Here is a 20830-nt window from a genome sequence, read left to right on the forward strand (position 1 = left end):
CCAGAGTCCTCATTTCCCATGTGAAGAAAGATGATTGAAGGAAGAAGCAGGAGTGGGGAGTGGGGAAGGGGATGGGGAGTGGATAAAGGATGTCTTCAAGGTGACAACTTCTCAGATTCCGCTCCTAAAAGCTTCTGAATGGGCCACCTCCACACTCCCAAGTCCCTTACCGCCTACGGATTCCTTCCCAGTAGACATTGTCACATAACATCTTATGTATTTTTCTTGTTTGCTTCTGCTCTGTTTCTCCCCTCACTCCTATCCACTAGAAGGTAGTTTCACAAAGGTGGGAATATATGTGTTTTTTCACTGTTAAATGGCTGTACCCCAAACAGTCTCTTAACAAGATATGTGCTCGAGAAATACATGTAGGTTAAAAGAAATGACTTCACCCACTCACCTCATAATTACAATTAGGTAACCTTGAGAGCAGGAATTTGGATGAAAAAGTTCCTGTTTCTTCCATCAGCTAGCGAGAAAGACCAATTATATGATATAGCTTGCAGTTTCTTGTGTCATCTATATCCCTTTACCACTCATTTTACACTGACAAGCCAAAAAAAAAAACCCAAAAAACAAAGAAAACCTAAATCACTTTTCCATTCTAAGCTAACATTGAGTCAGTCTTCAAATTGCTATCTCATAGCATTTGCATTTCATTATTTAGTGCACCCATTTTGTTTCCCTCAACCAAAATAGCAGCAAAAACTGTATCCCCTCTGATGTTCAAACTCAAAACCTTTAGATTTTGAGATTGACGTGTGGCCTCCTGCAGAAAGAAGGCAGTTCTCGCCTAAGAGTTGACATCCCACATGTTATTTCCCAAGCACTGCTGCTTTATCAGTTCCTAACTTTCAAAGAACACAATCAATGGTGCTTGGAAATCACTCTTTATCAGCCAATCCAATCCTGCAACCAAAGAATTTTTTCCTCAGGACAGGCGGAATCTACCCATTTCTAGTATTCACCTAACAATACAACCATCTTGAGGCAAGAGGCCAGGAACAATTGCACCTGTTTTGCTGACTTTTTCCCTCTTGTGGCCCAGTCATCTGGCTTCTCCCTCCTTCAGAGATCTTAGCCACTCTTACACCTCCCATGGTCTCCTTTTTTGAAAAGACACACAGGACATGTTCAGTCCATAATAGTTCACTGACTGACCAACTGAATGAATGAAGGAATGAAAAAATAGTCTTTAAAGGTGTCTCCTGTCCATACTACTTTGTCTTACTCTCTATCTCCACTTGCATCTACATGACTGGAGACAATCCTGCTACAAAAAGCGTAAAGCAAATCATGTATGCCATTCATTATACTGAGAGATTTATTGAGTTTACTTCATATAGTCCAATGGAACTTCACCAACAAAACTATGTGTCCTAATCTGCACTTTCTAGAAGTAATGGAACCTCAGATAAGTTTTCGTTTCTAAGGTGCCAGAGCTGCTAAGTATCAAAGCTTGAACGGAGAAGATGTTTTAGATTTTAAAACGTGATTCTTTCTCTGCTCCAGTTCACAATCTTACTGCCTACTCCTCTCCACAGCACCGCATTCATTCACACACCAAATATCTCATTCCCCAAATCCCCTTTACTTACCTTTTGGGCTTCGTTTCCAAGTCAACTTTTGACACATTTTTCTCCTTCAAACACCACATTCAGTGATTTGTCAAAGAGTAAACATTATTCCCGCAAAACATTTTTGAATCTGTCAATTCCTTTCCGTTGATTCAGTACACATTCACAGGGAAGATGCTCTGTGCCAGACACAGTTGTAAGTTCAGGAGATTCTAAAGATTCAAGCAGCCCAGTCCTCAAGAGAAGGCAGGATAAATATGGACAAGGGAAGATACCATTTCAGTCTCCGTGTCATTTACAGCTAAATAACGCTTTCAAAAATGTCGGTTTCAATATATCACTCTTTTTGCACTCTGAACATTCCTGATTTCCTAGTTATAACATGATCCTGCTTTTCTTTGATTTTTTTTCCTCTTCTTTCTACCCAAATTGTGATTTTGCTTTAGAAAGTTGATTGATTAGATCCATTGCTGGATGAGTGTTGTTCAGTTCTCAAATGTGTTTACTGGTTTATTATCTGCTGGATCTATCAATTACTGAGAGAGGAGTGTTAACGTCTGCAAATGTAATTGGATTTTTCTGTTTTTATCTGGATTATCCAATTTTGCTTATGAGTTTTGAAGCCCTGTGTCCTTATATGCATTTGGGACATTATTTCTCTGGTGTGTTGACACCTCTAATTATGTAACAGCTTTATCCCTGGAAGTTTTCTACAATTTAAAATCTGGTTTGTCTGATTTGAATATATCCACCACAGCTTTCTTTGAGTAATGCCTAAATGACATGTCTTTTCGCATTCTTTACTTTCAATATGCTATGTAACTTTTAATGTCATATATAAGCATATTACTAGTGACTTTCCTATAGTCAGCATATTCATTTATAACACATTCTGACAATTTCTGGTTTTCAACTCATGGGTTTAGATCATTTACATTTAATGTTTTTATACATAAGTTTTTAGATAGATCCACTGTTTTTCTTTTTGAGGTGGAGTCTTGCTCTTGTCACCCAGGCTGGAGTGCAATGGCACAATCTCCCCTCACTGCAACCTCCGCATCCCAGGTTCAAGTGATTCTCCTGTCTCAGCCTCCCGAGTAGTTGGGATTACAGGCACCCGGCCCCATGCCTGGCTAATTTTTTTGTATTCTTAGTAGAGACGGGGTTTCACCATGCTGGCCAGGCTGGTCTCAATCTCCTGACCTCAGGTGATCCACCTGCCTGGGCCTCCCAAAGTGCTGTTATTACAGGCGTGAGCCACCGCGCCCATAGATCTACTTTTTAATGATCTATTAATCATTTGTTCCCCTTGTCTCAATTCTTGTATGTTCTCGTTCCTAGTTTATTTCAGTTTATTTAAATCTGGTTCGTAAGTGGTCTAGGGATCACCATCCCAGGGGTCTAGGGGTCGCCATAATGGCGCAATCTTGGCGCACTGCAACCTCTGCCTCCCGGTTCAAGTGATTCTCCTGCCTCAGCCTCCCAAGTAGCTACGACTACAGGTGCCTGGCTAATTTTTGTATTTTTAGTGCAGATGGGGTTCCACCATGTTGGCCAGGCTGGTCTCAAACTCCTGACCTCAGGTGATCCGCCTGCATTGGGCTCCCAAAGTGCTGGGATTACAGGTGTGAGCCACCGCACCCGGCCTGGGCTTAACTTTTACATTTTATTTTATTTTAAGACAGGGTCTCACTTTATTGCCAGGGCACCGGTGCGATCTCTGTTCACTGCAACCTCCGCCTCCCGGGTCAAGGGATCCTCCCACCTCAGCCTCCTGAGTAGCTGGAACTAGAGATGCATACCACCACACCCGGCTGATTTTTGTATTTTTTTTGTAGAGACAGGGTTTCACTGTGTTGCCCAGGCTGGTCTCAAACTCCTGGCGTCAAGGGATCCGCCCATCTCGGCCTCCCAAAGGGCTGGGATTACAGTAATGAGCCACCACGTCTGGCCTTGGGCTTACCTTTCTAGTCAACCTTGATTCATTGTCTTCCTTCAAACACCACATTCGATGATTTGCCAAATAACGGACACTATTCTTGCACAACTCTTTTGAATCTATCAATCACTATCCACTCATTTAATACATCTTCACTGGGGAGATGCTCTGTGCCAGACACTGTAGTACGGTCAGGTAATTCAGAGGAAGTATAGACACCCCAGACCTCAAAAGAAGACAAGATAAATACAGACAACGGAAGATCCACCTCCAGATTCACCATCGTCAGTCTTTCTGTCATTTCCAGCTAAATAACACCTTCAAAAATGTTTCAAAATAACTAAGTCACTATTTCCAACTCTTTCAGTAATAGCACCCTTCTGTGTGCTGGACCACTCTTAATTTCCTGGTTATAACATGATCTTACTTTTCTTTTAATTTTTGTCTTTGCTTTCTGGCTAAATTTTTATTTTGCGTTATGAAGTTGATTAGATCCATTGGTGGATGGTGTGGTTCAGTTCTCCAACATGTTTGTCGATTTGTTGTCTACTAAGTCTACCAATTACTGAGAGAGGAGTTTTAGTGTCTTCAACTTTAATTGGATGTTGCTATTTTTACCTGGCTTATCTAATTTTGTTTATGTGTTTTGAAAATCTGTGTCCTCATATACATTTGGAACAGTATTACCCGGAGAATGGACAATCGTAGTTATTTAGCAGCCCTCATTATTCCTGAACAGTTTCTCGGCTTTCAAATCTACTTTGTCCGATTTTAATGTAAACATCACAGCTGTCTTTGATTAATGCTTGCATGAGGTATCTCTTCCACTCTTTTCCTTCAATCTGCTATATAACTTTTATTCTTATATATAAGTGTACTGTAGGTGGCTTTCTTATAGTCAGCATATTTATTTTTAATACATTCTGACGATCTCTACTTTTTAATGAAGTACTTAGATCATTTACATGTAATGCTATTATAGATAAGTTTTTAGATAGATCTGCTATTTAATAATTTATTCACCTTTGTTCCCTCCGTTTTAATTCTTCTATGTTCCCCTTTCTGTCTTGTTTTGGTTTATTTAAATCTGGTTAGTAAGTGGTCTAGGGATTACCATACACATATGTAACTTTTCACAATATACTTAGAAGCAATATTTTACCACTCAAGTTGAATATAGAAACTTCATCAAGAGTTAGGCCCATTACACTTACCCTTTTGTCTTATTTATGTAGTACGTCTACATACAATGACAACTGTTTCTGATAGAGTTACAATTTTCGCTTTCAATCACCAAACATACCTTAAGGAACTCAAGAGAAGAATAAGAGTCTGTTATGTCTACCCAGACATTTTCTATTTCTGCTGTTGTTCCTTCATTGATGACGTTCTAAGTTTCCTTCTGGTATCACTTTTCTCATCTCAAATCTTTGCTAATTATTTTCTAGCATTCTCGCTAAGAATGAGAATGGATTTACTCACCTTCCAATGAGAATGCATTTATTTGCCTTTATGTCTGAAAGATACTTTTGCTCCGCATAGTATTCTGGGTTGATAGGTCTTTTTCTTTTGTTACTTACTAAATACTATGACATTTTTTTTCTGGCCCCTGTGGTTCCTGAAGAGAAATCTACACTCATTCACATGGTAGTTTCTTTTCCATTTTCCTTTGACCACTTTCAAGATTGTTTTGTGCTTTCCTCGTTTTCAGCAGTTTGATTATGATATGTTTTGCAATGGGTTTCTTTGGGTTTGTCCTGCTTGACCTTTGCCGAACTTTAAAAACCTGGTTTATATCTTTTGAGAAATTGGATACATTTTCAGCCATTAATTCTTCAAAGTTCTATCCCACAAAGTCCTCTTTGTCCTCTTCTTTTCAGATTACAATAATGTGAATGTTAGATTTGTTGTTTTTATTTGTCCCTGAGGCTCTGTTCATTTACAAAAATCCTCCTTTCTCTCTATCATTCAGATTATGTAGGTATTCTTGTTCTGTTTTCAAGTTCGTTGGCTTTTTCTTAGCATCTGCATTCTGTTATTGAGATCATCCAGTTAAGCTTTTTATTTCCCCTAAGAGTTTTGGTTAATACATTTTTTTTTTAATTCTTAAGTTTAAAATTGGTTTTATATATTCCAGATATTTGCTGACACTTTCCAACTTTCCATTCACTTCACGAATGTTATCCCCTAATTCTAGGAGCATTGTTATCATGACTGCTCTAATGTATGCGTCTGATGATTTTGACATCTGTGTCCTCTCAGTATAGTTATTCGAGGAGTCTCTTTGCCATGTGAATTAAGATCTCCCTGATTTTTCATAATGCTGAATATTTTGGGGCTTGTAACCTGGACTTCTTTGGATTATGTGATGAGACGCTGTGTTTTGTTGAAATCTTAAGAATAATATTGCTATTTTTGTTTTTGCAGACACAAAAATTGCCTTGTATTCAAGTTCCAAGTACCAACCAGCCTTCCATGTGTTGTTGTTTTAAAGATAACCCTATTTGCAAAGCCTTTGCACTGCTGTTCTGAGATCTCCGGAATGTGTGCAACCCAGTGGTCAGTGAGGACTGGAAAGTTGGCCATTGCGCAGTTCAGCTCTCAGGCTCTTTTTTGGTAAGCTGTTTGGGATTAGAGCCACTTATTCACAGCTGGCAGGTGCGTCCACAAGCTCATGAACAACTTTATGGGTTTGCTTTCTATAGTATCTGTCCAGGCACATTCTAGTTACTTGACACATCCTGGTTTCAGTCCCCTGACCTGAAAGCCGGGGTGGTATTTACCCAGGTGGCGCTGCCCTGCACTTTTCACAATTGTCTCACATTTAGGACCAAGCTGCAGGCAGAAACAGGGAGAAAAGAACAGGTGTATATGTCCCTTGGCTTCACAGCTCCTTGAAGAAACAGAAAATGAATTACACAGTAGATCTACACTATACTGAATGCCAGGAGGGAGCCGTCACCAGCCCTGTATTGTTGCTGCTCCTATGTCTTGAACCAAAGCAGCATCCTCCTCTCAGACACTAACTTGGGTTTGGAGATCTGAGTTTTTGGAGACCCAAGGTCCGAATAATAAAGCTTGGAGAATGTGGGCATCGATCCCACTACCTCTTGCATGCTAAGCAAGCGCTCTACCACTTGAGCTAACTCCCCACATCAGGGGAGCTTTACTTATCCTTAGTGGGTGGCATGGAACACAGGTGATTTCAGGGACTTCAGCGCAAAAGCAGGACTCTACTAAGAGCAGATCTTCTCATTGATAGCCCAGGGCAAGGCCCAGTGATAGTCATTCTCTGCAAAGAAGGAGAAAAGGGAAAAAGGAGAAAATCACAAAGGGAAAACACGTGCTTCCAAAATGCCAAGTTTAGGATATTCCGGGAATATCCTAAACTTAGAAAAAGGCACATCCCAGCAAAGGAGGACTTGCCTAGACCTGCCCAGCTAAGGTGTCACAGATTTTTAAAAAAGGATTAAATGATAAAAAATGATTAAATGATTTTATGTGTGTGCGTGTGTGTGTGTGTGTGTGTGTGTGTGTGTGTGTGTGTGTTTTATAAAAGTGGGATGGCATTATCACTTGTTCCTTGTAGCTGAGACTGTCTGGGGGTTGTGAGATGGTACGCATTTCTGGAAGGCAGAAAGCTCCTGTTGTTTTCATAACTAGGCCCTTTCACGAATGAGGCCAGTGTGCTGACCACTCCCCTAGGAAACCCCTGAAGAGTGCTTCTTTCACTTACATCTGAGATATGGGTTGCCTCCTTGCACGTACAAGTTACGTGTCCAACTATACGTCAGAACAACAACAACAAAATTACAGAGCAGAGCCATGAAGAATAAGAGACAAGATCATATCAGAGTGTAAGAATATGTATAATATCAGAGTGTAAGAATCAAAATTGAGCTATGCAGAGAAGGAGTGGACATATGTTGGAGAAAACCGGGCTGTTTTTAGGAATTCCTGTGGGAAGAAATAAATCTGTTCGATTTAAGTGGAGTGTGTGTGTGTGTGTGTGTGTGTGTGTGTGTGTGTGTGTGTGAGAGAGAGAGAGAGAGAGAGAGAGAGAGAGAAATACACATGGAGGGAAGCAGTGATTGAAAAGCCTGGCCCCTTAGAAATATGTTGGGAGAGTTTTATGAAAACTTAAGATACATTGAAAAAATCCCAGGCAAAATGCTTAAATAATTCAAGCAACATGTTAGAGAAAGGTATTTAGTTTTGAATGTCCGAGCTCGAACATGAGAAAACAGGAACTGGGGAGAAAGGGAAAGAAGTCATAAAGATATTAAAGGATTGAGATTTATCTACATTTATCGTGTCAGCTCCTGAGGTGGACAGCAGGAGTCTTTCCGCAGCACCAGTGCCCATCACACTTCAGGGTGCAGAAACATCCTGCATAAATAGTGTAGCACGGATGATGACAGAGGTGAATGAAAATGAAGAAAAAGATTCTGGGGACGTTGTGCAGGAAGGATCTACAGTATTTGTCAAGACATTGGGTGGAGAGATTTGAGGGAGAGGAGACAAAGGCACTGGGAAGTTTGACCTAGTGTGGTAGACACAAAAGAGATTCTGAATTAATATCTGATGAATGAATCCACTCATTCATTTGTATTTGTTATGTGAATGAATGTTACAGGAATGCCCTGGTGTGGAGAAAACAGATGGTGAGACTATGTGCTAGGGTAAAGCAAGAGCTCAAGTTTTTTTGGTTTTGTTTTTTAATTTAGAAAGAAATCTGCTTTTCATATCTGGTTTTCCTGTTTAAAACTACATAATTTGAGGAAAATGGTTGAACTCCTCCGAGCTTTAGTGTCATCTACAAAATTTGGATAATGTTACTGAGGGAAACTGAAAAGACACATCAACCAACTTATATAAAGAATAATAAACATTCACTTCCATTTCTAATGCGTGGTGCTGAAAAGTCCTTGTATGTGGAATGTTGTTCACCTTTAAGGAACCTGCTCTCAAGAGCTGATGAGGGACTATTTTAGTGCAGCTCTGTTGTCACCGGCTGTTGTGCTCATTTAGTTGGCACCAAGAAGTCTCTGTGAACATAAAATAAAATAAAGATTGCAGAGGAATAGAATGCAAACACATCGTAAGGTGAGATTTGCACCACAGAATATAGTGAAGGATTTGTGCCTGATTCTTTTTGCATTCTCTTGGAATCATTTTTAGCCTTTATTCTAAGTCCCCCATTATCGTCATCCTTCTTCCAACAAGATTGTTTCTCTTCACCATGGATATTCTGGTCAGACTGTCTGCTTAACCATCTTGACCTCCTGAGCACTCTGTACTGAGACCCTGATTTATGTTCAAATGATGCTCTTCCATAGCAGGGCTTCCTGCTTTGCCCAAAGAGCATTCAATTTTTTAAGCCATTTAGGGCTCTTTCCTCACACCCAGTATCTATGTGAAACCTTAGAGGGAAGCCTATTCTTTTCAGGAAGAGAACCCTACTGGGTTCTAACCTCAATCTGTAAATCTGATGGGGTAACTGGGATTAGCTCAGATTAACAACTGGGGTTAGCTCAGCTACTCCAGAGCTTACTCTCTGAGAACGGATGGTGCTGCTACTTCCCATGAAGGCTGAATAAAAAGAGGCATCTTCAGGCAGGCGAAAGCGCTATGGTAGTTGCTGGCAGATTCCTTCTGACCGTTGGCTATCTCTCTGACCTGATGGGTGAAGGGTGACAAAAATTGGAGACTTGAAAAACAGGCAAAAAAAAAAAAAAAAAACCTCAAATTTTAAAAGAACCATGCACAAATTCTTAGATTCTTTTATCCAAATCCTTTTTGTCTGGAAAATAATACCTTACTATATATATCTGTATTCTATTCCTCCATAGTTTATTTTATTTTATTTTATTTCAATGTTCACAAGAAGCTGGATGCTAGCTACCAAATGAGCAAATCAGCCATGACAACAGAACTTCACTAAAACCTCTCATCAGATATTGATACAGTCAAGGCCCTCATGAATGCCTATGATACAAATTCAGTGGGAGAGGCCAGAATTCCACAGGGAGAAAGCAACAAAAGCAGTAGCTAACACTTGCTGAGCAGTTCCTACTGCCCAGATCCACCTCTAGGTGCTGAGAACCAGCCAGAGAATCCCACAGTCCTCATTTTTCATATGAAGAAGCATGCGAGGGATTGACCACCCCAGTCCTCATGTATCATCAGTTTTCCAACGAAGCCAAGTAGCCTTCTGTGCAAAAAGCTCTCCTAACCCCCGGTTGCCTTGATGGTAAAAGTACTCTGAAGACAGTGTTAGAAAAACATGAGCACAGGTGTCCCGGCAAGATGACTAGAAGAAGGGGAGGCTAAAGTTGTCAAGGTGACAGAGTCCCTGATTGTCCTCCTGAAAGCTGAATGTGCCACCTCCACATTCCCAAACACTTTACTGCCTAGCGATTCCCTCACAGTAGACATCGTCAAATCACTTCTTACGTATTTTGTGTTGTTTCCTGTCTGTTTCTCCCCACTCCTCCCAGGTAGGATGTAGTTTCACAATGGTAGGAATATTTGTGTTGTATACACTTTCTCCCCACTCCTCTCAACTAGGACATAGTTTCACAAAGGTGGGAATGTTTGCGTTGTGTTCACTCTTGACCCAAAACAGCCTCTTAACAAGATACGTGTTCAAGAAATATTTGTTGGATGATGAAAAGAATAAATGACTTCACCAATCCACCCAATAATTACTGTTAGATGAACCTGAGAGCGGGAAGTTGGAAGAGAAGTTTCCCCTGCTTCCTGTGTCAGCTAGAAAGACCGATGATATGACATAGCTTGTAGTTTCTGGTGTAATCTACTCTTCTGTTTTCACCACTCATTTTACTCCAACCAGTGGAAAGTCGAAGAAACAAGAAAACTTAAATAATCTTTCCATTTTCTACGAATATCGGGTCAGCATTTATGTTCCGATATTTAGTGTATGGAACTAATATACTAAAACAATGCCCTCTCTGAGGCTTGAACTCAGGACCTTCAGATTATGAGACTGACGCGCTGCCAGCTGCGCTAAGAGGGCTCCCGTTTATAGTTTTACAACATCCAATTTATCAAAGTTCATTTCCCACCTGCTTTACGGTTTCAGCTTTTAAAAACCACAATCAATTCTACTTGAAAGTTACTCTGTATCAATCCATGCCGCACTAGGAAGATTCCACACCCAAGACCAGAGGGGTCTACGCCTTTCCAGTATTTCATAGGACCGTCTGGGTTCTGCGTTACCAGGATCAATTGTACCTGTCTTTTGCTACTCTTTTTCCCTCTTGCAGCCCAGTGATACGGCTTTTCCTTCCCTCAGAGATCTTAGTCACTCTTACACTTTCCATGGTCTCCTCTGTTGAAAAAAGACACGAGGTTCTCAGTTCATGATAGTTCACTGACCACCTGGATAAGTGAATGAAGAAATGGTCATCAAACATGTCTCTTGACCATACTACTGTCTTCCTTCATATCTCCACTTGCATCTACACGACTGAAGACATTGCCGCTACAAAAAGCACAAACCGCTTATAATAGTACCGTCCTTGTTTCTTACTCCTTTGTTTTTTCCTGTGTGCTATTAATTACACTACGAGATTTATTACGTTTACGTGGTCCAATTGAATTTCGCTAACGAAACCATGTGCCCTAATGTGCACTTTCTAGATGTAATGGATTCTCAGATAATTATTGTTTCTAAGGTGCCACAGATGCTAGGTGGCAAACCCTGAACTGAGAAGTAGATTTATTTTAGATTCCAAAATGGGAGTCTTTTCTCTGCTCCTGTTCATTATCTCTCTGCCTGTTTTTCTCCACAGTGGTCCACAGTAGTCCATTCATGCATACACCAAATTCTCAACCTCCTCCTGGGCCTAGACTTCCAAGTCATCTTTGACTCATTGTCCTCCTTCAAACACCACATTCAATGATTTGCCAAATACTGAAAATTATTCTTGCACATCTCTTTTGAATTTGTCAGACAGAAAGCCAGAGTCAGGGAATGAAGGATTTGGCACAAACTCAATTCTTAGAAAAAGGTCCCACAGGCAGATCAGGAATAGGGTGTATGTGGCAGCAGGCAGTGAACTGTGGTTATTTCCATCTGCCTTGGGCCTCACCATTGCAGTACCCTGTCTACTATTTAATGTAATAACATCCAGGGAAAATTCCTCTGGATAACCTCCTATATTACAAACAGAACAAATGAGGACATTTTTCAGGGTCACACATGAAACCTGGCAGATTTTTTTTTCTCTAAGTGGACAATGAGCTGGACATCGACCTAATCTTGCAGTAAATGCTCAGCAGAACATGCTGTAAAGCAATTCCTTCCTCATCAATCCTCAGAATCTGGTGAGGGTGAGCTAAAGGGGAAGGGCAGGAAGGTGATGATCCACATTGAGCTGAGCAGAGGGACCGTCCCTGCATTTCACCTCAGGAAAAGTCTGCAAGGAACTGAGATGAAGCTCTGATACAAGGGTCCTCTGGAAATGGAGTGACCTTGATTGCTCGGGACTTTGGTGTGCAGTCTCAAGGCTTGAGAGAAAAAGAACATTTTCATATTTGGCTCTGCTGTCAGTCTGGTAACTGGGGTCCTCCATTGGCTCGTCTTCTGATTGCCCACAGAGGCCCAGACCCCAGCTGTAGGCCTCTGCACTCTACCAGTCTTGCTCCAGACCCAGAACAGTGGACTCATTTTCATCACTGAGGCCACAACTCAAATGTCACTGTCTCAGAGAGTCCTTCTTTGACCTCTCTGGCTGAATCAATGTCCTGCCTCTCTCTCCATCTTTTAAATAAAATTTTTAATAAATTGGAAAGCATCTTAAATTATTTTTTATTTTCGATCTCTCCCCTGGAATATAAGTTTCTTGAAAAGCTGACAATCTAGATTTCCCAGTTTATGCCCAGCGTCTACAGTTGTGATGATACTTTCTTGTATTTTCCTGTTCAGAAATCAATGACATGCAGAGGGAAAGCTTTCTTCTGTGTGTTTTCTTTCATAGGGTAAGTTCAAAAAGAATTCTTAAACCAAGATAAGATGGCAAGCTGTGAGCTTTTCTGGAATGAGCAAGATAATTGGTCACAGGTGAAAAGAAGCAAGATCAATCTACCCATGAAGATTTCGCAGTTATTTCTACTTTGTAATCATAAAGTATGCTCTTTTGAGCTCTTACTAGTTTGAGGAAAACGCAATTGGCATGACAAATTTGTAATAAATAGAAGTCATCAGCTTTTCCCAGTGGCCTGCCATGATCATACAGTGGTTAGTATTCTGCATTGTGGCTGCCACATCTGTGGGAATCTGAATATGGCAGTCTGAAATCTACTGCTTTGTTTTTTTTTTTCAATCCCAGAAACTGATTCTAAGGCTTTAATGGGGAGCTAGGTTTTGTGTTATTTAGATGTAGAAAGAAAACCTTCTTTGACTCCTTTCTAGGCACTGATTATCAAACCAGACAAGAATGATAAAGCATAGATTTTTACAATCCATTATCCTTCAGCTTCCCTTTTCTCTCTATCTCCACTCAAGGCAGTATCCACAGTTACATTTAAAAATGAGGAGCTATCCAGACGCCTTGCTCAAAGGTATTGGCAAAGTCTCAGAAGAATAAAACAACAGGTTTTGAAGCTGAATTAACAATGATTTTGTTTTCTGAGAGTGTGCATAGGATTTAATTCCAGGAGTAAAGCTGGAAGACAGGCCAGGTTTTTACGAAGGGCTTTGAATGTCAGGATAAAATGTTTAAGCACTATATGCAAAGTTTGCTGGTAAATGAATTTAGGACAGACTGTAACTGAATTTGCATTTCAGTATCATTCCATTAGGGCACAGAGTTGAGAGTTGAGTGCAAAGATCATGAGGAAGGTCAGGGCATTACCACAACGGTCTAGGCAGAGAAAGTATACATCTTTAACAGGGCAGGGCAATGGAGTGAGACACCTTCATTCATTCAACAAATCTTTATGTGGGGGCATATGGTATGCCCCTAGGCTCTGGGGACGCTGAGTGCCAGTCTGAGGATTCAGCCATTGAACGGTTGCTAGATGACATTGACCCATGAGTCACAAGTATGAGGCTCTTTCATAATTTAATCTCATGTGGAATTATATGGGGAGATTCCAAGGAACCACTGTTTCTCTACATGGAGAAATAGCATTCTGTAAAACAGTATATGGTACACAGGAAGAGAAATTAAGTCTAAGTTTTGAAGTTGAATGTGACAACCTCATCTGTTGATTGACTGGGGGAATTGGTAGAACTTTCCTTTCTTAATCTGAAGATCCTGGTGTGGGGGTTTAAAGCAAGTTCATTTTTCTGTGCATAAAATGTCAATTCACTTATCTGATTAACAAGAATATGAATCCAATCAACACAGATGTTAAGCAAACATATACAGTCCCTGATTTAGGATGGTTCAACTTACAATTTTTCAGTGTTACAATGGTGCAAATATGATATGCATACAGTGGAAACCCTACATCAAATTTTACATTTTAATGTTTTCTTGGACTAGTGATATGTGGTATGATCCTCTCTTTTGATGCTGGGTAGCGGCAGTAAGTCACAGCTTCCAGTCAGCCACGTGATCATAAAGGTAAAAAACTGATAGGCTACAGTGTAATGTGTTGCCAGATGATTTTGCCCAAATGTAGGCCAAAGTGCTCTGGCCACACTTAAAGTAGGCTAGGCTAAGCTATGATGTTTCACTAGGTGTATTAAATGCATTTTCAATTTATGATGCATTTATTGGAATGTAACCTCTCTGTAAGTTATGGAGCATCTGTACTTCCATAATTCCTTTTATAAAAGCAGGTTGGATCTGCAACCAGAAGTTGGTGCAAATTTCAGGAGAATCAGAGTATTTCCCTTTTGGAAAAATCGGTAGAGTTAAAAGTTGGAACTGGGAGAGAATCCAGGAGCAGAGAGGCTGAATGTGTGCTTCTTTGCCTTTGCACCTTTGCAACTTTGCTCAACCTGATAGGCTGGGAAAAGGAGGAAATTTTATCTTCAGTCAGCCTCTGAGGATCATCAAAGTACTATGGAGATAAAGCAGGAAGAAGGTCTAGAGACAGACCAGGATATGGGGGTAGCAGGTACGTTGCCTTGTAACAAGGGTCATCACACTAAGCAGGTGACATCTGAAGTTTCCTACTGTAGAGTTTCATAGAGACCAAAATTTCAGGCTAGATACAAAGAGGAGAAGATAAACTTTTGTCTTAGTAATGAACCTGAGTAGGGGAAAAGTAACTCTGAAGTACGTATTATTATTGACCATTCAGGGAAACGCCTTAGAGATCTGATCAAAGCTGTTAGTATTCTTGTAGTTCAGTTTGGTTACCATGGGCTGTCTTCAGCGCCTAGGGAGTAATATTACCTTGTTAGAAATCCCAAGACAAAGTGAAGCGTAACTATAACAGGCGATCTTGTACCAATGATTTTGCAAGCAGGAAGAGAATGCGAAAGCAAATTCATAAATACTTTTCTCCTGCGCGCACCCACAGTGCTACTGAAAGTGGTTGTCAGTGACGGGGCAACCTGGGCAGTGGTATTAGTGGCGTCTGTCTTTTCACCCCTGGAGCGTATCTCACCTTCTAAACGTTTAGAAAGAATACTTGAGCTCTATTAACCTACAAGGTCACGACAGAGCCAGGAGATAAGGCCCTGTTCAGAGAATCCGGGTCGCTCTCCCTGTCTCCGACTCCTTTTCCGTTTTCTGTCGCCGGAATTATTTCAGCCGCCTCCCGCACGCTTTCAGCGTTGCCCTCATTCGAACAGGATAGAAAAACCCGACCATTCACTGCCTGGAATTTGTCTCCTGCTTCTCTTCTGCGAACTGACCGGCCCACTGGTGCGTCTGCGTCCGTCGCGAGGCGTCGGTCCTTCCCCGACGGCGAGCGCCGGGCGGCGGCAGGGACTCGCCACCCGCAGCTCTGGAGTCGGGCCGTGAGCGCCTGCGCGGCGCTGGGTCGCTGTCCAGCAGATGTCTGCGCGGGAGACCCAGCTTGTGTGGCTACCTGCTCCCGGCTGATCCCAACCCGGTCCCCCAGCCATTCGATAGAAACACAATTCACATCGTCCCCGTTCCTGAGTGAAGATCTCGTCCCCCACGACCTGCTTCGCCTCGCTCGTGATGATTTCTTACACTTGACTGGGGATCCCGGTGCGTTCGGCCCTCCCTCCTTAAGCTTCTGTCCTCTATCTGTTATGAAATTGTGTAACTTGTTTTGGTGTGAACTGATATAGCTGAACTTCGGAAGAAATTAGGCAGGATTCCCCGAAAATGTGTGTGTGTGTGTGTGTGTGTGTGTAAAAAATAAATATATATATAACATATATATTATATTATACATGTAATATATATTATACATGTAATATATATATTTAATATATATTACTGCTCTTTGCGGAGCAGGCCAACCAGGTAGTGTGCCCAGAATAATCAAAATTTTTGTTGATTCTCAGGAGGGAGCATTAAAATGAAGAGCCAAAAGTTCTAAAACGGGGGGCTTTTCACTCGAAATGGGCTGATGCAGAAGATACTATTAGTCAATTTGTACCAGATTCTTGTTTTATTCTGTTGTAAATCTTTTCCAGCCTTCTTCACCTTCCCCCACCCAATCTTTCTCAGGTGTGTGAGGATCCAAAAAGAGTAATAATGTAAGTTTTATGAAGACCTCCTCATAAAGAAAAGTTTTCAGAAATATCGTTTTCTGTTTACTTTTTGATATGTGGATCAGAAATAACACCCCATCTTTCCAGAACACAAGGAGGGGGCAACTTCAAGCTAGCAGTTGAATTGGGAATCTTCTGATACATGATGCATTGCATCATTGGCCCTGCTTAATTAAGTCAACATAGTTTTTCAAAAAAATCGTATTGTGTTAAATTTTATTTGTAAAACTTTCTACCAAATAAAGATATGCAGATTAAATAAAATTTCTAAATGTGGTTGATAGCACTTGGCCTCCCTCCCATTTGTCCACTGTCAGCTTTCCAGCTGAAAAAATGTAAAGATTCACGGTCTACTTGAAGCATCATTAGTTCATTTCCTGCCAGCCTCAGGTCCTTGACCTCAGTGGTGAGGAACCTGAAAGCAGCAGATGATGGAGATTTTAGGATTTTGTTGTTGGAAAAGGAAACCAGGTGTCAGGGACCAGTATAAACAAATGAAATAACAGAAACACTGGTAAACACAATCAGGCTACTAATTCTTGAGAGTGGTGTTCCTTTCTGTACTTCTAGTGTGCAGAGTATGCATCTCAATTGTGACTTTTATTACAATTGTAAACAGGTGTTTCCTCAACTGTCTTCCCTACTCCATTGTAATATTCCTTGAGGGCAGCACATTCGGGGTCTACAAAAAGTAATTTTACATTAAAAGTCTGCACACATGCATGAAGGGTTGAGTGAAAAAAATGATTGCAAGCATCAGGAAAAAGGTTTAACTCTTGAAACAGGTAGGCTCACAGGTGTATGATCCTGTACTATTCCAACCAACACGTTTAAATGAAAAAACAGTGGACTGCTATATACAAAAGTGGTTTTCTGGATTTCTTGGATATAATAACTTTGAGGCTCACAGTGGCTCTTATATCCTTAAGGTAGGAGAGAGTTGGCGCTGGGCATGTGTCAATTAAACCTAAAGCCACTGACAGACCATAGGGCTAGGTCGGAGCCAGTGGCTGAGAAGTTGGCCTCCTAAGTGAAGAGAATGTCTAATTTATTGACAGGAAAGTAAAAGCTTAGTGAACCAAGTGCATGCCAGACAGACATTTTTCATACCGTTTATGTGGCTGGTTTGAGTTAATGCTAGTGATTAGGATTTAGAACACAATACCCACCAAACTTGTTAATGAAATATTTAGCACAAAGATCTCTACATTACTAGAAAAAAACTCGGGAAACTCTCAGCAACAGCTCTACAACATTAAAACCACTCAACTGGCTTAAACAAAGTAGATTTATTACCACACCTAGTAAGTCCAGAGAGTAGAGAGGTTCCATCATGTCATCAAGACCCATGATAAATCTTTAAATATTTTGAGTTTTTTGAACTTTGCACTCTGTCACTCTCAACATATGGGTCTCATGTTTTGGCTGGTTCCCCTGCAGTGCCTCAAACTCTCACAGTCTCATGATAAATTTCAGAAAAACAAACAAATTGACCTCTTCCTTGTATCTCTTGTTGAGGAAAACTTGTCCTATATGATCTCCAGTAGATTTTCTCTCACATTGTGAAAAGATCCCAGTCATGAAACTCCCAGAAGGCAGAGAATTTTATAAAAACTCAGGCTTCATAGGTGAAGAAAAAGCTTTGTCACTATTAGAAACTCCTGCCAGGGACCACAAATAACAGTGAGGGGGTGGGATGGGCCTAGGGAGTCTACAAGGTGAGGAGAAAGTTTTTCATTATCAGTCTCCAAGAGCCAAAGATGCATTCATCTTCTCCCACACAACTGTGTCTTCTCTCCTGTAAAAACCCAGGTTCCTAGACTCCTAATCCATATTTGAACAATGATTAGTGAAAGGCCAACTCTTTTCAGTCTTACACAGTTATTAAACTAGGGTGTGCGTGTGACTGTGAAGTCTTGAACGACAGGCTAGATATGAACTTTCAGAAGTTACCCTTGTCACTACTGCCAAGGTTAGCCTAGCCATCTCTACCCAGTTTCCTCTCTGTTTGATATTGGATTCACATTGGTTACCGATATTTACACGGGTTGCACTTGGATTGGTTGCAGTAAAGCACATCGAAGCCAACAAGGAAGAAAGCTGAAGAAGCAGAGAATTCCTAAGGAAAGAAATGATATAGATGAAAATGACTACAACATTTGATATTTATTTTAAAATTACAGTTTTTAAACGGGCTTAACAAATGAGAATGTTGTTTAGGTAAAGTACAGGTTATGCTGGTAGTAGGAGATCAGGAAAAAATACAAATTAAAAAGTTAAAAAATAAGTATAGGTTACTCTATTAATCCCATTTCTTTATCCCAGCCCTTGCCCTACTACAATTTATTTTACAAATTCTCTTATCTCCAAGACTTGGTTCTATCAGAATTTATAAGAGAAATAGATTCTTTGCCTTCTATGAAGGCAGAATTCTAACAGAGTAAGAACAGCCGTGACGAGCAAATGAGAAGCCATTGTACCAAATAATGCCTAGAAACTAGCAAGGGAAACAGTTGAAACTGATAGATATGATGGTCATAGATTCAGGACCTACCCCAACTTCCACTCGCAAAGGCCCAAGAACACTTACCAGATAAGGGAAATAGTGCGGCACTGCATCAAAGGATGAAAGGCGGGAAGAGAGGGGTGGTTTTCACTTTCTTGTATAACTTATTTACTTTCAAAGCCTACAAAGAGCGCAGCAGTAATGCAAGGAACGCACAGATACCTGTTACTCAAAAAAAGAAAAAAGGTGATGATCCATCACCTAGTTAGCTTAGTCTACTGCCTAAGGGCTAATTCCCAGAACCTTAAGTCGTCATTTTAGCTCCCCCTACTCTGGTTTCTTTTTCTCCTTTTTCCCTGAATCCTCCTTTTCCTTAGCAGTCCCTGAGCAGTTTCCAAGAGACTATATCTAATGGAACGCCACCCCACCCAGAATCAGGACTATTGAGGGAATCTCCTTCCTCCTATTTCTTACCTATAATGATGAAGGTGATTGTGCAGATAAGGTGCATTTCCAGGTATCATGAAAGAAATGAGGAAAGGCCAGGAGTATGAAGCTTAGGGAGAGAAGAAGGGTGCTGATCATGAAAATTCAACCAAATATGAAGTAGTCTGAATTCACGAAGGAGAGAGAAGAAAGGCTAACAGCTCTCTAGGGCCTCCTATCTGAGTCTGAGTGCCCAGACAGCTAAAAGATGCAGTTCAGGGACTTTAAAACAGGAATAAATGGCAGCTCAGGGGAAGTGCAGGGGTAGAGGGAGAAGAATGCTGCAAAAATATCTAGAATCATGAGTCTACCTGAGCTGTATTCCTAGAGGGCCCCTGGATAAGATATGCTTTGAAATGAGTTCCTATTACTGGTACGAATGTTTCCTTCAGGTAAACTAGGGCAGAAAAAGAGGCTGACAATTTCTGGAAGGGACTGGATTGGAGCTGGACCCTCTCTTTCAAGAACAGAACTTACTTGATTTTGATAGAGGAATCCAACATGTGACCTCACCACTGCAGACTGCAAAGAGAATACTAAGCAGACTTGGGAACTGCCTGGGATTTCCATATTCACCCAGGTCAAGAGGTTGAAGGCCAACCACAGAAGGGCAGAACCAGTGAGAGTGCAGATGAGGATTAGAATGCCATATAGTCTAATTATCCCAGGTTTCACACAAACAAGCACTGAGTGAAAAAAGGAAAAGACGTCAAATGAATTAAGATTTCCTCAGTCCCTTTGGGATTTCTTCCCATTCTTAAACACCCATCAAGGCCTGCCTCCTTGTCTTGACTCCTACTTAGTTTCTAGGATTCTCCCTCCTTCTTATTATACCCCAACCAAATCCTCTTGGGGCCACAGACTGACCCTCTGTCCCTCACCAGCAAGAACTGAGATCTTTCTCTTTAATCTCAACTTTTTATGTGAATCACTTACTTGCACACAATCATACACAGCTTTGTATTGTTACTAAGCTTTTCCTGGGCATATATCTTGTCTCTCCATCTAGATTAAAAGTCTCTAGAGGACAATTATCCTGAATTCTTCATTTCCCACCACATTTATCACAGTGCTTTCTTTACATGTAGCAGGATCTCAGTGAGTATCTGTTAACAGCAAGGAAAAATAAAAAGCCACACCACATGCCAAATACATTCCTTGGTGATGTCAAGAGAAGTAAAATTTTTTTCTGGTGCTCTGTATACTCAACATTCCCCTCCTGACTTCTCCCCTCAAATCACAGCCTTTTTTTCACTTCTACTGTTTATGTTCCCAGCTTACCTTCTCTTTTATTTCTTCTCTTAACCTTCTTTCTGTTTCTGCCTGCCAGGAGTGTTCTCCTTCAGCTTTCATCATTTGGTTATGCTCTGTTTTCGATAGCGCCTTTTTACACTGAGGCCTATCCTAGCCTTCTCCTCAAGAGTAGAACCCTGTGATTCCTTCCTCTCTCTCTATTGGCAGGAAATTTAGTGACATCATAAGTATGTGAACTCTGCCCCCCAAGCGTGAGATCCTACCTTGCTCCCCTTGTTTTTTCAAAACACCTCCCATACTCTTCAATCCAGCATGGCTCTGTTTCTCTTGGCACTTGCATGCCCCCAGAACTACAGCTTGCGCCCTTAGTTCTAACTTCTAATACTGACTGG

At 40.9% G+C, this 20830-nt stretch overlaps 1 long non-coding RNA gene and 2 other non-coding genes across 6 annotated transcripts; all 3 read right to left on the minus strand.

Moving 5' to 3' along the window:
- Nucleotides 1–6595: 6595 nt before the first annotated feature.
- On the minus strand, nucleotides 6596–6668 carry TRNAA-AGC (transfer RNA alanine (anticodon AGC)). Its single transcript has one exon. It is a non-coding gene; the product is annotated as a tRNA-Ala (tRNA).
- A 3814-nt stretch (nucleotides 6669–10482) lies between these two features.
- On the minus strand, nucleotides 10483–10555 carry TRNAM-CAU (transfer RNA methionine (anticodon CAU)). The gene has a single exon. It is a non-coding gene; the product is annotated as a tRNA-Met (tRNA).
- Nucleotides 10556–16417: 5862 nt separating this feature from the next.
- LOC126953557 (uncharacterized) lies at nucleotides 16418–20757 on the minus strand. Of its 4 annotated transcripts, none has more exons than XR_007725249.1 (4): nucleotides 20466–20757; nucleotides 18783–19870; nucleotides 18236–18311; nucleotides 16418–16607 (listed from the first exon to the last, which is right to left on the minus strand). It is a non-coding gene; the product is annotated as an uncharacterized LOC126953557 (long non-coding RNA). The 4 variants fall into 4 exon arrangements; XR_007725248.1 differs by lacking the exon at nucleotides 16418–16607 and having other exon boundaries at nucleotides 17463–18311; nucleotides 18783–18920; nucleotides 19662–19870; XR_007725247.1 differs by lacking the exon at nucleotides 16418–16607 and having other exon boundaries at nucleotides 17463–18311; nucleotides 18783–19254; nucleotides 19662–19870.
- Between the last annotated feature and the right edge of the window lie 73 nt (nucleotides 20758–20830).

The sequence above is a fragment of the Macaca thibetana genome, chromosome 4, assembly GCF_024542745.1.
Source record: "Macaca thibetana thibetana isolate TM-01 chromosome 4, ASM2454274v1, whole genome shotgun sequence".
Classification (NCBI taxonomy): domain Eukaryota; kingdom Metazoa; phylum Chordata; class Mammalia; order Primates; family Cercopithecidae; genus Macaca; species Macaca thibetana.